Below are 19,978 nucleotides of genomic sequence, written 5' to 3'. Positions count from 1 at the left end.
GAAATCTTTTACGAAGATGAGATCAGTATTAATCATGTGGGCCAAACATTAGTCACCGGCAATGGCGTATAAAGAAATTTTGATAACGACTTTCTTCATGTTAGCGTGGTCATGCAAAAACTCAGGTAATTTGTTATAACCTGAATATTTTTTTCGCGCCATCGTTTTTGAATTCCTTTTGCTAGAATCACTTTTGCCTGTCATCTTTATGAAATAATACTTTGGTAGAGGTTGCCCGTTTACCGGGTTAGGATTTCGAGTTGGATTTTCGAGTTGAATTTTCGAGTTGGTTTTTGGAGCTGTATTTTCGAGTTGGATTTCGAACAAAAAGAACAGACGGGACAAAAAGGTTTCGCAAAAAAGTGCCACTGAATTGTTCGAAAGATCCGTTTAAACCAGGAATCCTTTTATGGGTAACCAAATGAAAAAGCAGTACTGTGGGTGATTTTTTTTATTTATTTATTTAATTATTTATTTTTTTTAAATTTTACAACTTTTTTAAAAGTCATGTTTCGGCATGCTTATTTTTCATTTATTTTTATTTTTATTTTCTATAATTTATTTAACATAAAAGAATTTTACATTGCACAAGATACATATATATAAAAAAAGAAAAGAAAAGAAATACAAATAATACAAATAATGATCTGACATGCACGAGAACTGAGTGATCAATCAAAGAGGGCGAATAAAGTAAATTAAATCATGTAAATTTCTCAACCTTGTATTTAAAATTAATCTTATTAACAAATTCAGATAAAATAATCGAGCTCTCTTTTAGCTTGTTTGAATAAATGTAATACATCATGTATAAAAAAGTATAGTTTAACTTTCCCACAGCCTCATTTCCAGCAAGGCATTGCTTAAACAAGCCAAACACTATTTCCTTAGGTTCTGGATTGAAACTGGTATTGTTTGTGGCATTAAACCACCCCACCACTTGACGAGTAAAAGACGAGGTAAATTGGCAGTCAAGAAAAGTGTGGTCTATGGAATCTGATTCACCGCAATACAAGCAGTCACTTTCACTTTTAATTCCAAATCTTTTCAATTCCTTTTTGGTCACTACAATTCGGTGAAGAAGTTTAAATTTAAATTCTCTTAACTTAGTTTCCTTACATGTTTTATATGACATCTTAAAACATTCTCCCCATGAAGCACTGTCAATTGGAAGTATTTTACTCCAACGCTGTAAGCCAGCTGGAGTTGACTGGTGTAGTTTAAAGTTCAAGAGCCGATAAAAATCTCGGACATTTTAATTTCTCTAAATTTAACACTATGTTCTCATCTAGCATAAAAGATGGGGCCCCTTGGACAAAACCCTCCACGCTCGTGTTATCCATCTCTCCCACTTTTTTAGACATAAAGCTTGGTATTGCGCTTAAAACTTGATAATATTCCAGAAAATTTGATTTACAATTATACTTCGAAAGAAATTCTTGAAAGGTAAGGTAGCGGCCTGATTCATGAAACAGATTATTAACTGAAACAACACTTTTCGAAAACCACTCCTTAAGAAAATAATAATAATAATAATAATAATAAGTTATTGCTTATATAGCGCTATTTACAATTACAAGATCAATAGCGCTTTACATAATAAGATCTATAAAATCAACAAATAAAATAATTAGGATATTTATGATAAGTTAAAAACTTAAAAGTAATACAATTAAAAAGATGATCACAAGTCTAAATGGCAATATAACATTCATATATTTAACTGCTAATCAAGGAAAAATTGTTTAAAAAGAAATGACTTAATTGACTTCTTGAAAACATCTACAGATTGAATAGTAGGTAATTGTGATGGGAGCTCATTCCACAAATGCGGTGCTGCTGCCTGGAATGCGCGCCCACCCCAGGTTACAAGCATCTTCCCACTTGGTGGCTTCAACAGAATGCCTGAGTTGGATCTAAGATTATACGAGGGCTTGCATTTAATAGATAAAAGATTGCTGATGTAACTAGGCGCGAGGCCATGAATGGCTTTGAAAGCTAATAGCAGAATCTTAAATTGAATGCGCGCTTGCACTGGTAGCCAGTGTAACTCATAGAGTACCGGAGTTATGTGGGAATACTTCCCAACATCCATTATTACTCTAGCGGCAGCATTTTGCACCCGTTGCAACTTAGCTATTTGTTCTTTGGGAAGGCCATACAGTAAAGCATTACAGTAGTCTAATCTGCTCGTGATGAATGCGTGTACCAGATGGAGTAAGCTGTCTCTCGATAGATACTTCTTAATGCGTCTGATGTTATGTAAGTGGTAAAAAGCTGTCTTACATACGTTTGTTATGTGGTCACACATATGCAAGTTGGGGTCGAGACAGCAACCTAGATTTCGAACTCGCAAGCTAGGTCTAATCTCTGAACTACCTACTTTAATGTTCATAGCCTGCAATTTACAAAGTTTTTTTTTTTTTTTTTTTTTTTTACAACACTTAGTTATTACGATACAATACTCACGAAACTACCCCTAATTACAAGTACGGACTATGTAACACACTACTGAAATTCTATTTTGTAATTATCTAACCTTAGAAACTATATAATACATACACTACTTACAATATGATCAATTAATTAGCTTATTCTACTTTCTATATAATACTTACACTATTTACACAAGGCAAAGCGGTTACAATTTTAGAGAGGTAGATAACACAACACATCACAAACACGATGCAAATACTTCAAATTAGGTTTTAGAGCTAGAGTTAATTAAATAACAAAAAAAAAATAAAAAAAAATAAATAAATAAATAAATAAATAACTAATACGGATTTTAATGAGCCAGCCACAAACTTTCTCCACGTAGTATCACAGAGAGACTGTATCGGGTTTGAAAACTTGAAATATATATATATCATAATAATGGTTCCCATCTTTTCCAAAAATCTTGGAGCTTCTTATTTTTTGAAGCAATAAGTTTTTCGGTCTCCTGCTTAGCCTCTACTTTGTGTAGAAACAGATTAAACTTTGGAAGTGATTTGTTTCTTCTACACTCCCATATACATAGTTTACCAAGAATTATCAGATAATTAAGTAGATCATTTCTATTTAAAAAGCCAACTAAGACGTCTTTTAGAGATAAACTCCAAGTTTCACCCCGAAGATTAGTCCACCAATTACAGAATCTCTTCCAAAAGGCGCGCGAATAGGAGCAGCCATAAAATAGATGGTACAAGTCTTCTTTGTAAATTGTACAAAAGGAGCAATGGTCTGTCTCAATTAACCCAATTTTGAATAATTTGGAATTGGTAAACTCTCATATCTGAAAATTCTTTCCCTTCTTCTTTCCAAATTTCCAGATTCGTTTTCATTAATTCAATGAACTTTTCATCTGACAGGAGTGATGTATTCATTTTCCAGAAACCCGGCCCTTTCTTAGTCTCCTCAACTCCCTGTAAATGAAGTACAATCGCTGAATGATCCGTTTTAATGGCTGCTATAATGTCTACATTTTTAATCAGGTCCTGAAGTGTGTCTGAAATGAGCCAATAATCTAATCTGCAGAAGATAAAGGGAGACTTTTGGGACCATGTAAAACTTTTTTTCTTTGGGTTTTTAACCCTCCAGATGTCATGCAAATTGAATGTCATTTGGATTTCTTCAATACGTTCAACAATTTTCTTTCTCGTCATCATCATCCCTCCTTGTTTATCCAACGTCGGATTCATAGGACAATTGAAGTCCCCTCCAATAATTATTCTATCCTCATAAGCGAGGTCTTCTTTTTTTAGGATGGCAAGCAGATGGTCATAAAATTGGGCCGCTTGATTATCGTTGTTTGGACCGTAAACATTGAATAAATAATAGTTTTCGTCATTAATTTGTGCTTGAATACCAATATATCTACCGGCGGGATCAACATAGTTTTGTTTAATTTTACAATCAAAGCCGTTTCGTAATAGTATCGCAACACCTCTTGCATTACTGCTCCCATGGGCGAGCTCTAATGGTGCGCCCCATTCAGCTTTCCATTGTTTCTCAGTATCGCGCGTGGAATGCGTTTCTTGAAGAAAAATTATATTTGCATTTTGTTTTCTACACCATGCAAATATTGAACGTCGTTTTTTAAAGTTGCTATTTATTTATTATTGCAATTTACAAAGTTGCTGCCGAGTTCCAATAATCATAAACTCGGTCTTATCATCGTTAATAAGGAGTCTGTCCTGGATCAGCCAGCGCCTGATTTTCTCGATACAACATTCCATCGAACGAACTGCATCCTCCTGGGACGTGCTACTGTTAGGCTTGAAGCTCAGGTAGATTTGCGTGTCGTCAGCGTAGCAGTGTGCGTGTGGAATCTGATCCCCAACAACCGAGAATAGCTTGGATGCATAGATAACAAAAAGCAAGGGGCCCAGACAGGACCCTTGTGGGACACCACAGTCCAAGCTGAAGCGCTCTGGAGAGATCCCATGACGGAGACTCGCTGACCTCTGTTGACCAGGTAAGACTTAAAGCTCCACGTTCAGACGTTTTAGCAGGATGTTATGATTGACCGTATCGAAAGCGGCGCTAAGATCAAGCATGACCAGTAACGTGACCTCTTGAGTGTTCATTTTCATGAGAATATCGTTCGTAACTTTAACAAGAGCTGTTTCCGTGCTATGATTTTGACGATATGATGATTGAAACTCTGGGTATAGCGAGTGGGTCATCATATGGGTGTGTATCTGTTCAAACACCGCCTTCTCAGTCAGCTTAGAAACGTACTGCAGGTTGCTGACAGGTCTGTAGTTCTTGTATAGGAGGTCCAGCCCAGGCTTCTTCAGTAGTGGGAAAACGAGTGCGCACTTCCAGTCATCCGCGAACAACCCAGACTCAAGTGATAGATTGATCATTTTCGTCATGATCGGTAAAAGGACGTCGATGCAATCCATCACTAGGGGGGTCGGCATGGGGTCCAGAGTGCTGCTTTTTTTTGCACTGCTTCCGATGAGTTTGCGAACCTTCTCCTCCGTAAGGGGGTTGAATTTGCTGAACGAGGAAGGTGGTACTGTGACGTAGTCATTGGGAGGGGATGGCAGCCCTTGCGCCATGTTGTCGAGCTTGGAACCTATGGTCTCAATTTTCTGAACAAAGAACGTTCCCAGTTGATTTGCCAGTTTAACGTTATTATTCACAGGGGGGTACACCGCCCTGTTGTCCTTCTGGTTGAGGAGCTTCTTCACTGCCGAAAAAAGACTGCGTTGATTGGTACTATTATCCTGGACAAAGTCATTATAGAATTTGTATCGAGTTTCATTCATCAAAGCATTCACACTGTTCTTTTTTGCTTTATACGCTAACATGTCTTCTCTTGTGCCGGTGCGTCGCCACTTCCTCTCGGCCTTTCGCTTTTCCCTCCTTGCTACCTTGATTTCCTCGTTAAACCAAGGGACCAACGGTCTGGAGCGTATCCCTTTTGTACACAATGGCGCTTGCCGGTCGAGAACTTGAGCTAAGGTCGTGTTATAGCTGTTGACAAGTTCGTCAAGTGTATCGAGAGTGTTTTGACAGAGCTGTGAGGAGGACAATTCGGCCGCTAGCTTTTTCCTGTCAATGCCCTTGATTTTCCTATAGGACACTTGTTTTACTTTCGGGGGTGGTTTACCCAACTGGAGATCGCATAAGACAGTAACATGATCAGAGATCAAGTAGTCAGTTATAGGCTTCGCACAGAGCAAAGAGTCCGAGCATCGCGTAATGATTAGATCCAGCGTATGGCCAGAGATGTGCGTAGGCTTGTCAACGTGCTGCTCAAGGCCCATCGAAGTCAGTAATTCCAGGAAGCGAGAAGCGTCTGGGTCTCTGGAAACGTTCACATGGATATTGAGGTCACCAGTGATCAGCAGTGGCTCTGGAGACATAACAACAGATTCCAAATAGACCGAAAACTCGTCCAAAAACACGCCACTAGTGACAGGATGGGCAGCAGAATAGGGAGGGCGGTAAATCACAATCGCCCTTAGTTTACTAGACCCGTATTTTAAAATCCATTCGCCAAATTCGAACGACCTGCGTTCGCCACTGTCCACTTTCCGCGCATCGATAGTTTCATTCAATAACAACGCAATCCCTCCACCTTTTCTTCCAACTCTCTGTTGTTCTAGCAATTTGTACCCGGGTAGCGTAATCTCCGCTTTATGGGCCATATCCCTTTCAGACAGCCATGATTCAGTGATAGCGAAAATGTCAGCACCAGTAGAATTAGCGTAGCAAGCGAAATCCGCCGATATGTTTTTGATAGATCTTGCATTCAAGCAGCAGATCCGTAAATGCCTCCTGGCACATCGGTATTGTTCGTTGACAATAGGAATACTAACGAGGTTGCGAGTAACAGGTCTATTGAAGGGTCTTGAATAATTTGAGCGATTCGAAATTACGACAGGATTATTTAATAAGTTGCTCGGTTCGCCACCAAAAGATCTTGTTTCTGGGCCAGGATTCTCGCAAATATCGCCAGCCAGAAGTAAAAGATATAACGCCACTAGCGTCGTGTGAAATAAGCATGGTCCGGACTCGACTTTAAGAATCGGTGTAACGGCTTCCATACTATGATAACGTCGAGTTGAGTTTCTCGCACTAATGAACCTTGAATAACGTTGGGTTGAATTTCGCGAAATAAACCTCGAATACCACTCCTTGTCCAGACTCAGCGCTTTGCATAGCGACCAGTGACTGTTAGAGAACTCCGTGTACGTCTTAGGAGATTCCAGAGTCAAAAGAAAGGTTAAAACGAGCACTAAAAATGCGGACGGATTCAAGGCGCGTCTGCCCGCCATGAGTTCACGTTGTATTGTAAAAAAAGGTTTACCATCTATTAGAATATCCTGGTTGTTAAACAGGAGATTTTCTTTGCTATAATTATAATTATAAAGAGATTTAAGTTCGGAGAAGAAAGAAAGAGCGTCCCTATAAAATTTTGGTAGGCCTACTAAGTATTTAGTATGGTAGTTACACCTTAACAGAAAGCGAAGACTACCACATCTTCGAAAGAAATGCTCAGGAACAGTTTTCCAATTGCTTTTAGTATTTTGTAACAGCCTGGGTATCCATGCTAACCTTAATGACTTGAACATTACATCAACATCTATCATTCGCAAGCCGCCTTTGTCATATTCTTGATACATAGCATCCCGTTTAATTTTATCTCTTTTATTTTTCCAAAGAAATTTAAAGAGTCTACTTGTTACATTAGCAGGAATATCTGTAGGAACGTTAACTATAGATGCTGAATATATCAAAGACGACAAACCTAGGGATTTTGCAATTAATACCTTGCCATATAGTGTCAAAGCTCTAGAATTCCAAATATCAAGTTTAGACTGCATTTTCTGTGTAAGTTTAAAGTTACTTTCTCATGATTATAATAATTCAGTCTCTTATTTTTTCATTCTGCTGGTTTCTTTTTGACTCGGCTAAGGCCGAGTACATATGCTGTATAAAGAAATTAAACTGTCTTATTATAGTGTCTTCCTAACTAACAAATGAAATCTAACCTCAGAATGTCAAACATTGTCACACATGTACGAGTTGCACTAGCAGCTATAGTACAGAGAACCAATACCAACAACTAATGAGATCAATATGGAGGATCGCAACAATGGTCTTTCCTGAACAAAGCCATGTAAAGTGGCAGATACTTTACGCCAACAACAGGTGGGCGCCATTGTTTAGGGCGGTTTTTCGGTTTTATGTGTCTGTTACGGTCTCGTGTTTTTCCTCATTTTAGCATTTGCTTTTCGGCCAAAATACAAGCGGTTTTTCGGATCTGGTATCTAACGCAGTTTTCGGTTTTGCCTGTTTGGTTTCTGGTTTCTGATTTCCTCAACCGCGAGCGCGTGTCGCGGGAGCCAAACGCAGACGTCATGGTTGAGACGAATGCCTAACAAACTTCAACCTCTCTGGTCGTGTGCCTTTGAACTGGGACTTTGGCCTTGCTTGTCACTAAAGGTCAGGTTGCGAGACTGCCAACGTGTCAGGGCCGTAGCCAGAAAAAAAATATGACTGAGGCAATGTCCGTGGTTAAAGTATCTTCGGAAGTATTTTAAGTGTTTACGATGCATATTATATATTAAAGACAACACTGGAATCACGCTTTATTTTAAAATTTCACGAAACAATGACCGAGGCAAGTGCCTCGGTTTGCCTCATACTGGCTACGGCCCTGCGTATCTTGAAAGGAAGAAAGTCAAAAAGCAATTGTGATCTGTGTCGCCTTTTTTATGAAGAAGGGAAAAACTGGGAAAATTTCAGAAAAAAAAAATCAAGTTCAGGTGCAAATTGAAAATGAAAGAGAGAAGCCTGCAGAAGCTAAAGAGCTGTGTTTGGTAAGTCAATGGAATCAATACAATGATTTACATTACTATAAAAGGACTGAAAGCCTAATCGATCATGAAATATCTGCTTGTTGAGCAGTCGTAATTGCATCCTCGTTCCAAGGATCTCAATTTACAAAGAGCCCCTGAGAACGAGGTTGTCGTAATTGACCCTATCTGGCCATCAAATATCTGATAGCTTGTGACAATAAATTCACATACCAATTTACAAGGCCAGCAGGATGAGCTAGGGGCATCTCCAAATTTTCCGTTTGGAGGAAGATCGCGATATGGAAGGGCAGTGAGTTCAATAATCGACTCCTGTTTTAAAAAGTTACGTCAAGTACTTTTTTCTTACCACAGTAAACGTCACACTAAGTTCCCGAAGACCACCAAAAAGGTAACATTTAAACTGTGCAATTGCATGTCGCAGATGACTGATTGCTGCAAGACTTCAATCCAATCTCTGAATCAACGTCTAGCTTCTCAAAATTCTTGATTTCCGATGGTAGTTTTCAGAACTATAGGATAGCTTTTTGCGTTTGCGAAATCCCTAATTCAAACAGAGACTAGAAGATATGTCTCATTCACAAATAGCATCCACATACAGTGATGAAATTAACATAGCTTAGTCCGTACCCTCCAGGGCCCGATTGTTCGAAAGCCGATTAACTTAATTAAAATCCAGGATTAGCGTAAACTTTTGTTTCGTGTTTTCAACTTTTTGGTGAAAGTTTCTTTTATTTATTTTTGTGTTTCAAGATTGACTTCTTCTAATGTAAAACTTTGCCGAATATCAGCGTTGAACAACATTTGCCAGTTAAGAAATAAACTCCTTGGTTAATTTGTAATCTGGGTTAGCCTTAATCGGCTTTTGAACAACCGGGCCCAGGTGCCCCTAATGTATCAGATCGATTAAGGTTTTGTAAATCTGGGTCTGTAAATTTTCGGTTTTGATGGTTTTGTATTCGGTTCAGTCAAAATCATAATTCACTTCAGTTTTTCGGTTCTGGGTGAAATATTGAGCAGTTTTTCGGTTTCTTATACGCCCCAATGCCCCCTCCAACAGTCAACAGACTTGCGCGTGTTAGATATAAATCCGTACGACAATCGTGTGCTGCCAGCTAGACATGACTAGAGTACATAGCCAGCAACGGAGGTCAAAACCCTAAACATCGAGCTCAGAAGATTAAATGCTGGATATAAAAAAATACAAGAAACACATTCTCTGCGACACCAAACGCTCTCTAAAACTAAGCTAGTAGCTTTACAACCAAAGTTTCGGTAGTCTCTGGCGACGCTAGACAAAGATATATATTCGTGACACCAAACAACACATCTTGCAATAATATCAAAAAGCCGGGCCCAGTGTCAAATATATAATGCAACATACATACATCTTCACGGAAAATGTTAGAGTTTGTCCTTCCAGAGCAAATTTTCCTGGAGAGCTAAATCATATCTTGCAATTATGAATGAGCCCAGAGCTAGCTGCATTGGAAAAACGCATCACTAAACAAAGAGGTATTAAACTCAACGGGAAACACGCGCTGGTTCATGCAGACCCATGACATCTATACAATTGCAGGCGGATACAATGCTATGGCTCTTTTTAAGAGAAAAAAGCCTCTAAATATAACAGTATATTGTGCCTGTCAGAAACTAATCAGAAGCAAAGTAGCTGAGAGGATTGAATACTTAAAGAAAGGCAAATGAACAGCGTCACGACGGACGTATACAAAACATGGACCTAGGTCCATGGACCACCCCTCTGGACCCAGTCCATGGACCCCTTCAAGGACCCGGCTCATGGACTACCCCTGATTTTGTAAAGTTACATGCAGAAGACGAAAGAGGGAAGTGATCCCCGCACTCGTCTGGACAATTTAAGGAATAATGTCTCTTATACAGCCCAGAAAAATTCAGTTGGCTTCAACGCAGGTAAAATTGGGCTCCTGCTCCGACTGAATTCAAACCTATGACCGTTGCGATGCTGGTGCAATCCGCTCTACCAACTGAGCTATGAAGCCACTCAGTTTGGGGCAGGATAATTCGTTGGGCTCATTAAAAATTATTTGTTCCGGTGAAGGACTCGATCAATGGAATAAATGTCTTTGTTGAAGTGCAGGTTATAGACAAATCCCTTTGGAGCTATCAAAGAGGTGGTATAAGTGTCTATAAGAGATAGTTGATTAAATAAGTAGCCCATAATGAACAACAGTTCTATTCCTGTCACGGCGTTTTCACAGACCGCGATTTACTTTTGGATTGAATTTCCCGCGCATGAAATTCCCACAAGAGTTCAAAGACCAATCACAAAAAAAGTAACTTGTTGTTCGCTCCTAGTCATGGGCTCCTGTTTCATTTGTCCATATAAGTCTCTCTTTCATTCGAAGAATTTTTTGTTTGTAACTTCACAAATTGAGGGGTGATCCACAGGGGTGGTCCATGGACCTAGGGTCGATGTTTTGTATACGTTCTGTCTGTCTTCCAACTCGAAATCCAACTCGAAAACCCAACTCGAAATCCAACTTGAAAATTCAACTCGAAATCCTAACTCGGAAAATAGTCTGTCTCACACTTTGGTAGATATTCTTTCTACAGTGTGAGTCTCGGACAAATATTCCAGCTACTTGACCGCCGAAGTGATATGCATAGAACTCAATAATTTTAACGAAATAGACGGCACCAGCTCAGTGTGGAAGTGTCACCTATTGATAAATTAGGAGAAAAAACTGTTCACTTAATTTCGAGTTGTGGAAACTGTATAACTTATGTCAAGTATCGAGATCGAAAGAGATCGAAAGAGACTTGTACACAGCTTCAATGTAAATAAGTGGCAACTTTTTGAATTCTGTGTATAATAAAGTTATTATTATTATTATTATTATTACTAAGCAAATGCTGAGCTATTTTTTACACGTCATACCATAATTCTTCTAAGACAATGATCCTTATTTGATTCATCGAGCAATTTCTCAGTAGTGCTAAATGTACCGGCAGAACGTTGTGACAAAATTAAAATTGAGGAAATTTAAACATTTTTTCAATAGCATCGTTATTAATTCGAAATCACTTTAATTAAAAGTTGTGTTAACATGCTATATCTTGTGCGTTTTGTAACGTTGCAAATGACTTTTTCAAAGTAAGTATCAAATGAAAGGATTTTTGCCTCTGTTTTTTTCGCGAGGAAAAATTGAATTTCTGCTTGTTTGGGAATGGTCTAGGGCAAATATGTAGTCTTTCAATTTCCTTCTCTTTTGCAGCACGCTCAAAGTCTGAATATACTACTGAATATAGAAATCGGGGTTTTCGTGTAATGAAAAACTGTACACGGAGATAAAACTGAAATAATACATCAGTGTTATTGCCAAGTCGTTCGATGACCGCTCGGTTATGAATACGCAACGATGATTCAAGTTAAACCATATTTAAAATAGTTTTGCATTCCTTGCGGGTCTAAGGGTCCCAGTGAGAAATAAAAATTTGAGGTCGAACTTCACTCTTGACAAGTGGCCATGGTTGTAGTTAGTAACGCACTGATTCCCATATTTTAAGGAACCTGTTGTTTGATTGATGATTGAAGGTATGTATTACCTGTTTAGTGTCCAAAATGGCAAGATCATTCACTTGACAAGTTATAGCTGTAGGTAGTTACCATAGCAACACTGCTTGTGCAGGAATATTTTTTCCAGGTGAAACCTTCTGAACGAATTTTTTTTTTAGACAAATATTGCTCTTTTTTAACAGTGAAATCTTGATTCATTATCTATGTTTTGTGATTTATAAATTATTCTACACTCACAACAGATCAAAGGATACAGGTCACTTTTTAATGCAAAATCTTTTCGAAAATGTACACACAGCGAGAGAGGAGGAAGCCACTCGGAGTGGACGGCTTCCCTGTACATTTTTTCAGTCCCTGCCTTCTGGAATTCCTCTCCCACAGCCCATCATAATGATGCCATACTCCATTCACCAACACAGCCCCTCTGTAAAGTTTTAACACTACTACTACATGTAAATGCTCTTTTTCATTTTATTATAGAATCATTATTCAAGGCGATAAGACCCATCCTCTAATTTTTATTGTGGGCACAAATAATTTTTATAGAATATTTACAAAGATACCAAATTCTAATATTTATTTATTACAAATTTTATTTTGAGTGAATGTGAGAATGATATATACACATGAGAAACAAAGAGAGACAAAGCTCTTCACCTTGAATCAAGCTATCGGCAACTGATGAGATCCACATGATAGGATCGAAACCGCGGTCTTGCCTGACCAAATAATATGTCAGAGAACTTCCATCTAGAGTCGGGTTATCTTAATGCCTCGACAAAGAAGCGACCTAAAGACATCGACATCAAATATCAATAGAGCATCGACGAGAACGAATTAACTCCAGAGGTTCAAGGAGGACAGCTGCTGACCATGGCCACAAACCAAAACACGCTGAAGAAGTCAGAAGAACGAGTGAAAGAATTTAAAAAAAACAACGCCTCCAAAGAGCATAACGATCTGCTAAGATTAAATTGGCGCAAAAGCGAGACGCCATAGGGTCACATGCACATTACTGCTGAGAAAATCAACTCCAAGAAACTAAAAACATTACTTTCGAGACCAACTATTTTCTTGGAAGAAAAGGTATCACACAGCAGTATAGAGATTGAAATGAAAAGCCTCATAGGGCAAAAACCACTGCTAAATGAATACTACAGGAACCCCCTAAAAGAGGCGTCCATTCAAAATATGTACTGATCATGAGAGCAAAATTATGACAAAGGCAACAGAAACCAGACCACGTACAAGGGAGTCGTGTAGGGCTGTCAACCCTTTTTAACACTTTCAAAGTTTGCCTTTTGATTGACAGTTACGAATTGAAATTCCCAAGTTCGAAGCGAACTTATGAAATTTATTTACAACGAACTTCGCAAATCGCCTGTCAAAAGTTTTCTGAAATCAGTGCACTGTAAATAAAAGTCACAATTGGACCTTCCTTCTGCATGAATTTTTTTTTCTTTACCTTCTTCTTTGCATGATTTTTTTTTCTTGGCATTTTCCCTTGCATGATTTTTTTTTTGTTTTTTCCCCATCCCCGCCATCACTTTTCTAATGGTCCGTCCCTAACTGCGCCTGGGTCTCCGAGGGTGAGTTTTACACAATAGGCCTGAAAACGCATCCGAGCGTAAATCGCAAAATTCCTTTAAAAATTACAAAAAAAAAAAAAAAACTAGTAAAGGAACTATGATTTCAGAGTTTGTTAAAATTTTTCTCAAGCTTAACGTAATTTCAAAGTAATTTTCCCGATGAAGATCTTACAAGACGTCAAAAACCCTCATTGGTGACGTTGTTGCTAGGTCATTTGGTCGTTAATTTGTCTTTAGGGAGCTTAGGCACGCGCGTTTTTGAGACGCGGACGGCAACCGGAAGAGAACATTTCGCGTGCCAGGACAGTGGTATCTCCTAGATTTTTATACTAATCATCTCTAATGGAGAGAAGATACTTAGCACTATAAATGTGGTCGAGTGAAGACAAATTGAAAGGGAAAACAGGTCACTTCCGGTTGCCGTCCGCGTCTCAAAAACGCGCGTGCTTAAGGTCCCTTTTGATCCTTGAGCAGAATCTGGCCGAGGTCTGGGACACCGTATGTTGCCATGGTAACATAATTGCAAATCTCATATTGTGTAACAAATCTAACAAAATCTTTCTACAACGAATCAATCATTTCTGATACGAATTAGGTGTCTCTTTCTTCATATATTTGAATAAAAAGTTGTTGAGTGTATGACGTCGTCACTTAGCTAATTTGCATACTTTAAAAATTAGAATATCTCCTTAACGAAAAGAGATATTTTCAAAAAGTAAACAGCACTTTTTTTCTCGTGCAGACTGCTCGTAAACACGTCAAAATAGATTAGATAAGAGAGAAGCCAATTTCGTCATAGTACCTCTTTTAGTACTTTTGTTCTAAAAAAGGCGTTGAACAACATTTAACTGACTTTCCTACTCTGAAACGGTAAACCTGCTTTGAGAAAATTGTATAATGTTTCATACAATGGTCCTTCCTCTTCGCATAGCAATACACATTTTTTCTCTCATTAACAATTTCAGGTTCCAAACTCGCGAAAGTATTTGTGTCTCTTCATGGAAATAACTGTAAAACTTGTGGCAGTCAAAGTCTCCCTTGTAAGTCCATTGCCCTTGCCGTTCATCACGTGGACTATGGCGGGTACATTTATCTGGATGGACGTGGGACCAAGGAATGCCCATATGGCTGTAAAGCCGATCGCAATATTCCCATTGATCATCGAGGTATTTATATCAACAAAAGTTTGACTATTGAGGGTTTATACTCCACTCCACACGTTTTATGCCCTGAAGGATTTCATTTTCAAAAGACAAATGATGAGGAGGAGACATTCAGGTTAGAGCTGTCAGGAATCGATTTTCAACAAACGCCAATCAGTTGTGACGACTGTCAACACGTCCTAATCCACAACTGTTCTTTCCATGATGCTTTAAGTGCCTTGGTTATTGCACTACACAACATTACGTCTTTCCAGCTTGACATTCAGAGCAATTCAACTTTTTACAATAACTCTCAATGCATCAACGTTCTCCTTCTCAATAAAACTGAAAGGAAAAGTGTTTCTGTTAGTCTCAACATCAAAAATGCAATGCTTGAAAAAAATGGCCTATATGGCCAACGCCGATCTGAGGGAGGAGTCATGAAGATCACATCGGTTGCAGATGGTGAATTGTGTCCAATATACTTGTACATTTCTTGCACTAAGGTTATCAGTTCTGGCAGTAAAGGTCCCTTCATAAGTGTTAACGTTTCGACAGCGGTTACAGACGAGACATACAAAGATGTCAGGTTATATCAGAATGGAAAATTCCATGGGAAAGTAAAACAAAGTGTGCAAAGTTTATATTTCTCACGTTCTAGAGAAACGAAAGCAAAGTTCATCTCCATAACTTGCCATGACAGCCCAGACGTGCAGTGCATTGTGGTTCAGTCCAAAAGGGCAGCTATAATCATTCAGGGTTCGTTGTTTTACAACCAATCTGTTTCGAATAAAACATACGGCTCTTGCTTGTCTATCACTGCAAAAATTAATGGATCTTTAAGGATTGTAAACTCTTATTTCAAGAACAATAAAGCTGGCGCCGGCGGATCGCTTTATGCCAATAGCAAACATGGATTTCTAACAATCGACCTCGCCAATGTTACATTCAGCGAATGTACAGCCCGGATTGGATGCGCAATATCAATTGGAAGAACGCCTGGATATTCACCACGTAGACAGTGGGGTCCGCACAGGTTATATTTGGCGTCAGGAATGTAACTATTAAACAGTGGAGAGGATATCGTTACAAAACAAAATGCATTGATGTAGATGTTTTACTAGATGGTGGAATTGTGACACTAGAGGAGTCCAAGTTTACGAAGAAAACCCAAACAAGAGGCGCCGGAGCTTTTCGTGTAATTACTACCGGAGGCGAAAGTAATGTAACAATTTCAAAATGTATTTTCAAGGAAGATGCGTTGAACCCAAAGAAAGGGAGGATTGTCGAAATAGGGGCCGGAAATGGAAACGCAGGGATGGTAACAGTTTCGGACAGTTTCCTGGAGTGTAAAGTAAATAAGAGGGCAGGTCTGTACATAAGTCCCAAATATCGCATTAATCTCTTCAACGTTACACTCATCTCTTTTAAATATGGATTGCAAATAGTGTCATCACCTCCGAAAAACGGCTCTTTTCCAATTGATATTTCCATTGACAATTGTTCTTTTGTTAATAATATCTATGACACGATGGTAACTTTATTAGGTCCAACATCAGTCTATGTAGCTATCAGAAACACCAGGTTTACCACGAGCAACGGAACAGTGACGTGGAACGAAACTAGCGATAGTTATGCTATTCGCTTAATGATCCCACCACTCCAACATGTCAATTTCTCAAAGGCGGTCATCGAAATTGACAATAATGAATTCCACCACAGACCACCCAGTTACTTTGCTCTTTTATTTGAAGGGCTGAAACATGTGATAATAAGACGCTCGCTCTTTCGTAATTGTGTCGTCGCTTACCGACGAACATGGACAAATAACAAAACGGGTTACTTCTACGAGACAGCAGCTGGCGCCATCTCTGTTTTATTAAATCCAGACAAAGCGCGTAATTTTGGGTGTGTGAACACTCGAGGTACACACCCCTCATGGCATTACAACAGTCATATACTGTTGGAGGATACGACTTTTGTGGAAAACTTAGGAATTCAAGTTGGACCTGTCTATATCAGCAATGGTAACACCACGTTTAGGCGATGTAATTTTCGCGACAACTTTGGCATTCATCGTACTGGACACGTCTATTCTGCGTTTGGAACAGGCCGCGTAGATTTCGTAGATTGCTCGTTTTTGAGGACAAAGGAAAATATGACAGTTTCAACCGGCCCCTTGTATAATGCAGGTAGCCTCCTGTATTCTGGAAGCGGAGGTCCTTTAAGACTTGAAAACACATCAATGATATCACTGAAATTTAGCAGGAGCACTGTTCCAGCTGTTGATATCTCTAATGGGGGATTTTTTGATATGGATGAAAGATCGAAGATACAGTGTAGCGAAGGACAGAGGCTTTTATTAGAAAATAGCACGCACTTTGTATACACAGAGAAAAACAACAGCATTTGCATATTGAACACTACAGTTTTGAAGTATTCTTGTAAACCCTGCTCTCCTGGTTATTACAGCCTTCAAACAGGGGTTTCAGAAGGCTTAGCCGTGACCTCCACCCCTGAGTGCCATACATGTCCCTTCGGAGCCACCTGAATTGAAAGTAATATTGCTGCGAAACCAAATTTCTGGGGTTATTCAACATCTAGCCGTCCCCAGGAGCTACAATTTATCGCCTGTCCTGAACATTAATGTCCTTCAACTGTTTCAACAGGTTATAACAGTTGCCAAGGAAACAGGAACGGTACTCTCTGTGGACATTGTGCAAAGGGGTTTACTGAGACTCTTTTCTCAAGTAACTGTCGCAAGTTGACAAAATGCAACGACTATTCTGTGTGGGTTGTGACCATATTGTTAACGATAATATTTGCTCTTTATCTTTTGCAAAAGCCTCCGATACTGCACATCCTGACAAACCAAATGTTGTGGTTTAAGAAAAGAGGAGATAATCCCTCTGGAGAAGAAGTAGACGGCATTGGTGGTGCTGAACATTCCGATACTGGCTATTTAAAAATAACGTTTTATTTTTATCAAGCAGCCGAGACTGTGATGGTGGTCCCTATAGAAGAACTTACTGGAGAGATTCCTTTTATCCACTTTGTAATTTCTGCTTATAATTTTAATTTCCAGTCGATCAATCAAGACCTTGGCTGTCCATTTGCAGGACTCACCGCAACGACAAAACAGGCTCTCCTTTCGTCTACAGTATTTTTTACTATAACTGACGTTTTTGTCATTTACATTGTGCATTCTGTTTTCAACGTCTTAATGGGCAAGGGAAAGCCGTCCCTCATCTGTTATATGGCCGTTGTCATGGAAGTGTTGTTACTTGGGTACGAGAAGCTTGCAGAGACGTCTTTCAGGCTAGTGCACTGTGTCTCTATCGGATCTGGAAGAAGGCTTTTTATCGATGCAAATATCCCATGCATGCAATGGTGGCAGTATCTTCTCCTTGCTTACATTGCATTTTTCCTGGTTCCTTTAATCGTCGTCCTCTACTGTGGATCTTCCATGCTATACAGATCTTCTGTTACAGCAGGTGAGTTCCTCGCTGCTTGTATAATTCCACTGCCATTTCTTTTGTATTGGCCGGTCAAAGAAATACTGCAAAGGAGACGCCAGGATCCTGCTGAGCAGCATGTAGTCAACAGAGAAATTTTGGACATACTCCATGGTCCTTTTCGTCAACCAAATGATAATGACAACGGAACACTTTACTGGGAGAGCGTGTTGATCGGTCGAAGGTTCATTCTCGTCGCTTGTGAAGCGTTCATCACAAATCTTATGTTACGCATGGTTTTCCAGGCCGCAGTATGCTTGTTGATAACAATCCATCATATTTGGAAGAGTCCCTTTCGATATCCCGTGGCAAATAAAGCTGAAACTTTGTCGCTTATAGCCATATCTTTAATTGCTATTATTAACCTGGTAAAAGCAACCCTGCTGTCATTTGGTATCACAATTGACGGGCCGAGCAAATCCAGTCTGAAAGCTCTAGAATGGTTTGAGGTGTGCGCCTTGGCATTTGTCCCAGTGTTAGTGTCCATGTTGGTAACATTTGCCGTTCTCTCTCAGCTGGCGAGGTGTGCGCTTTTTCTAATCGAGCATTTTAGATCTTTTTGCCGGAAGTTCTGTTGCTATCCGTGGTACACAGACCAAGAGCAAAGACCTCTCCTGCTCGTTGCTGAACAGATCATTCACCGAAGGTAAAATTACACTTTGATCGCTAGTTTGTTTGACTCGATCGTGATGTGATATTATAAGATTTCATTTGTGGTGCATCTAGTCACGAAGTAGGACTATGTGGTCTTCTATTCAGAACTTTAAGGGTTACTTTCTAGACGGCAGTTTTCCGTGAAAATTGAGAAAACTGTTTCTATTGGCATGGAACGTAACTTCCTAAGCAGAAAGAGGACTAAAACTAATCAATTAATTGATTTATCTGAACGGGACAAGTATTTTGATTACCTTGGCGAGAATAACCAGTCTTTGATACCGTTGTTGTGAAACCTCTATTCTGTATGTCACTGTAAACATTACAAGAATGTGTGATGTCCGTGATGTGAGATGTGTGGAGAATTACAAATGTCGGGATGAAAACAAGTCATTTGCACTGAGACCCAGAATAAAGATATCGCAATCATCTGACGCGCGTTTATTATCTACCGTGAAAAGGCTGAAGCTGCATTAACCAAATTACCAAGTTTCTAAGACATTTACTTGTAATCATTTTTGTATATACTGCGTAGAAGTGCACATACCACCGGGATGTATATTAGCATTTAATCTGACTTATATGTCTTCAAGTTCCTTGATAAGGGGCTTTTCGATCTTGTATGCATTTCGATGGGCAATAAATTTTTACAGATAACTGCTGAATTGAGTTTTACTTTGTACTCAGTTTTCATCCCTAAAGTTCAGCACACCTTGAACCTGTCTCTTCTGTGAATAAACCAAGATCTAATGACAAGGGCTAAGTACTAGGAAACCAAATTTGTTTCAGGTTAAGAGCCAAGTATTGGGCATGAAAAGGTAGGGTCGCTCAAAATATTTTTGATAGAACTTCTTCCCAGAGTGCGCCGACCTTACAATCATGAGCCGTGTAGTTTAGTACGGCGATGGATGAAAGGGATATTTACCAATCAGCAATATGATTGTCTGTCATGTAAAGTGTGCTACCGCTCTGATTTCGTGCACCACGTACACATGAACAACCAAAGGGGCGCTATTACACGATTGTCACTCTAAGACCATTACTCAGGGGCAGGATACAAAATGCTCATTTTATTTCGGTTACGGTTACACAGATACATACAGAGATCTCTCTAACACAATTGCACTTTTGATGCAAACTTTGTTTTGTAACGTATTTCGGATTCGAATGTTTAAAAAGTTCCAAATAGAGGACAATC

The 19,978-nt window shown here is 39.2% G+C and overlaps 1 pseudogene; it reads left to right on the top strand.

Moving 5' to 3' along the window:
* Positions 1 to 18,776, top strand: LOC137991895 (uncharacterized; annotated as a pseudogene).
* Positions 18,777 to 19,978: the final 1,202 nt, after the last annotated feature.

Source organism: Montipora foliosa, chromosome 2 (assembly GCF_036669935.1).
Source record: "Montipora foliosa isolate CH-2021 chromosome 2, ASM3666993v2, whole genome shotgun sequence".
In the NCBI taxonomy this organism is placed as follows: Eukaryota; Metazoa; Cnidaria; class Anthozoa; order Scleractinia; family Acroporidae; genus Montipora; species Montipora foliosa.
The sequence above is the reverse complement of the archived record's forward strand: the minus strand, read 5'-3'. Positions and strand labels throughout refer to the sequence as shown.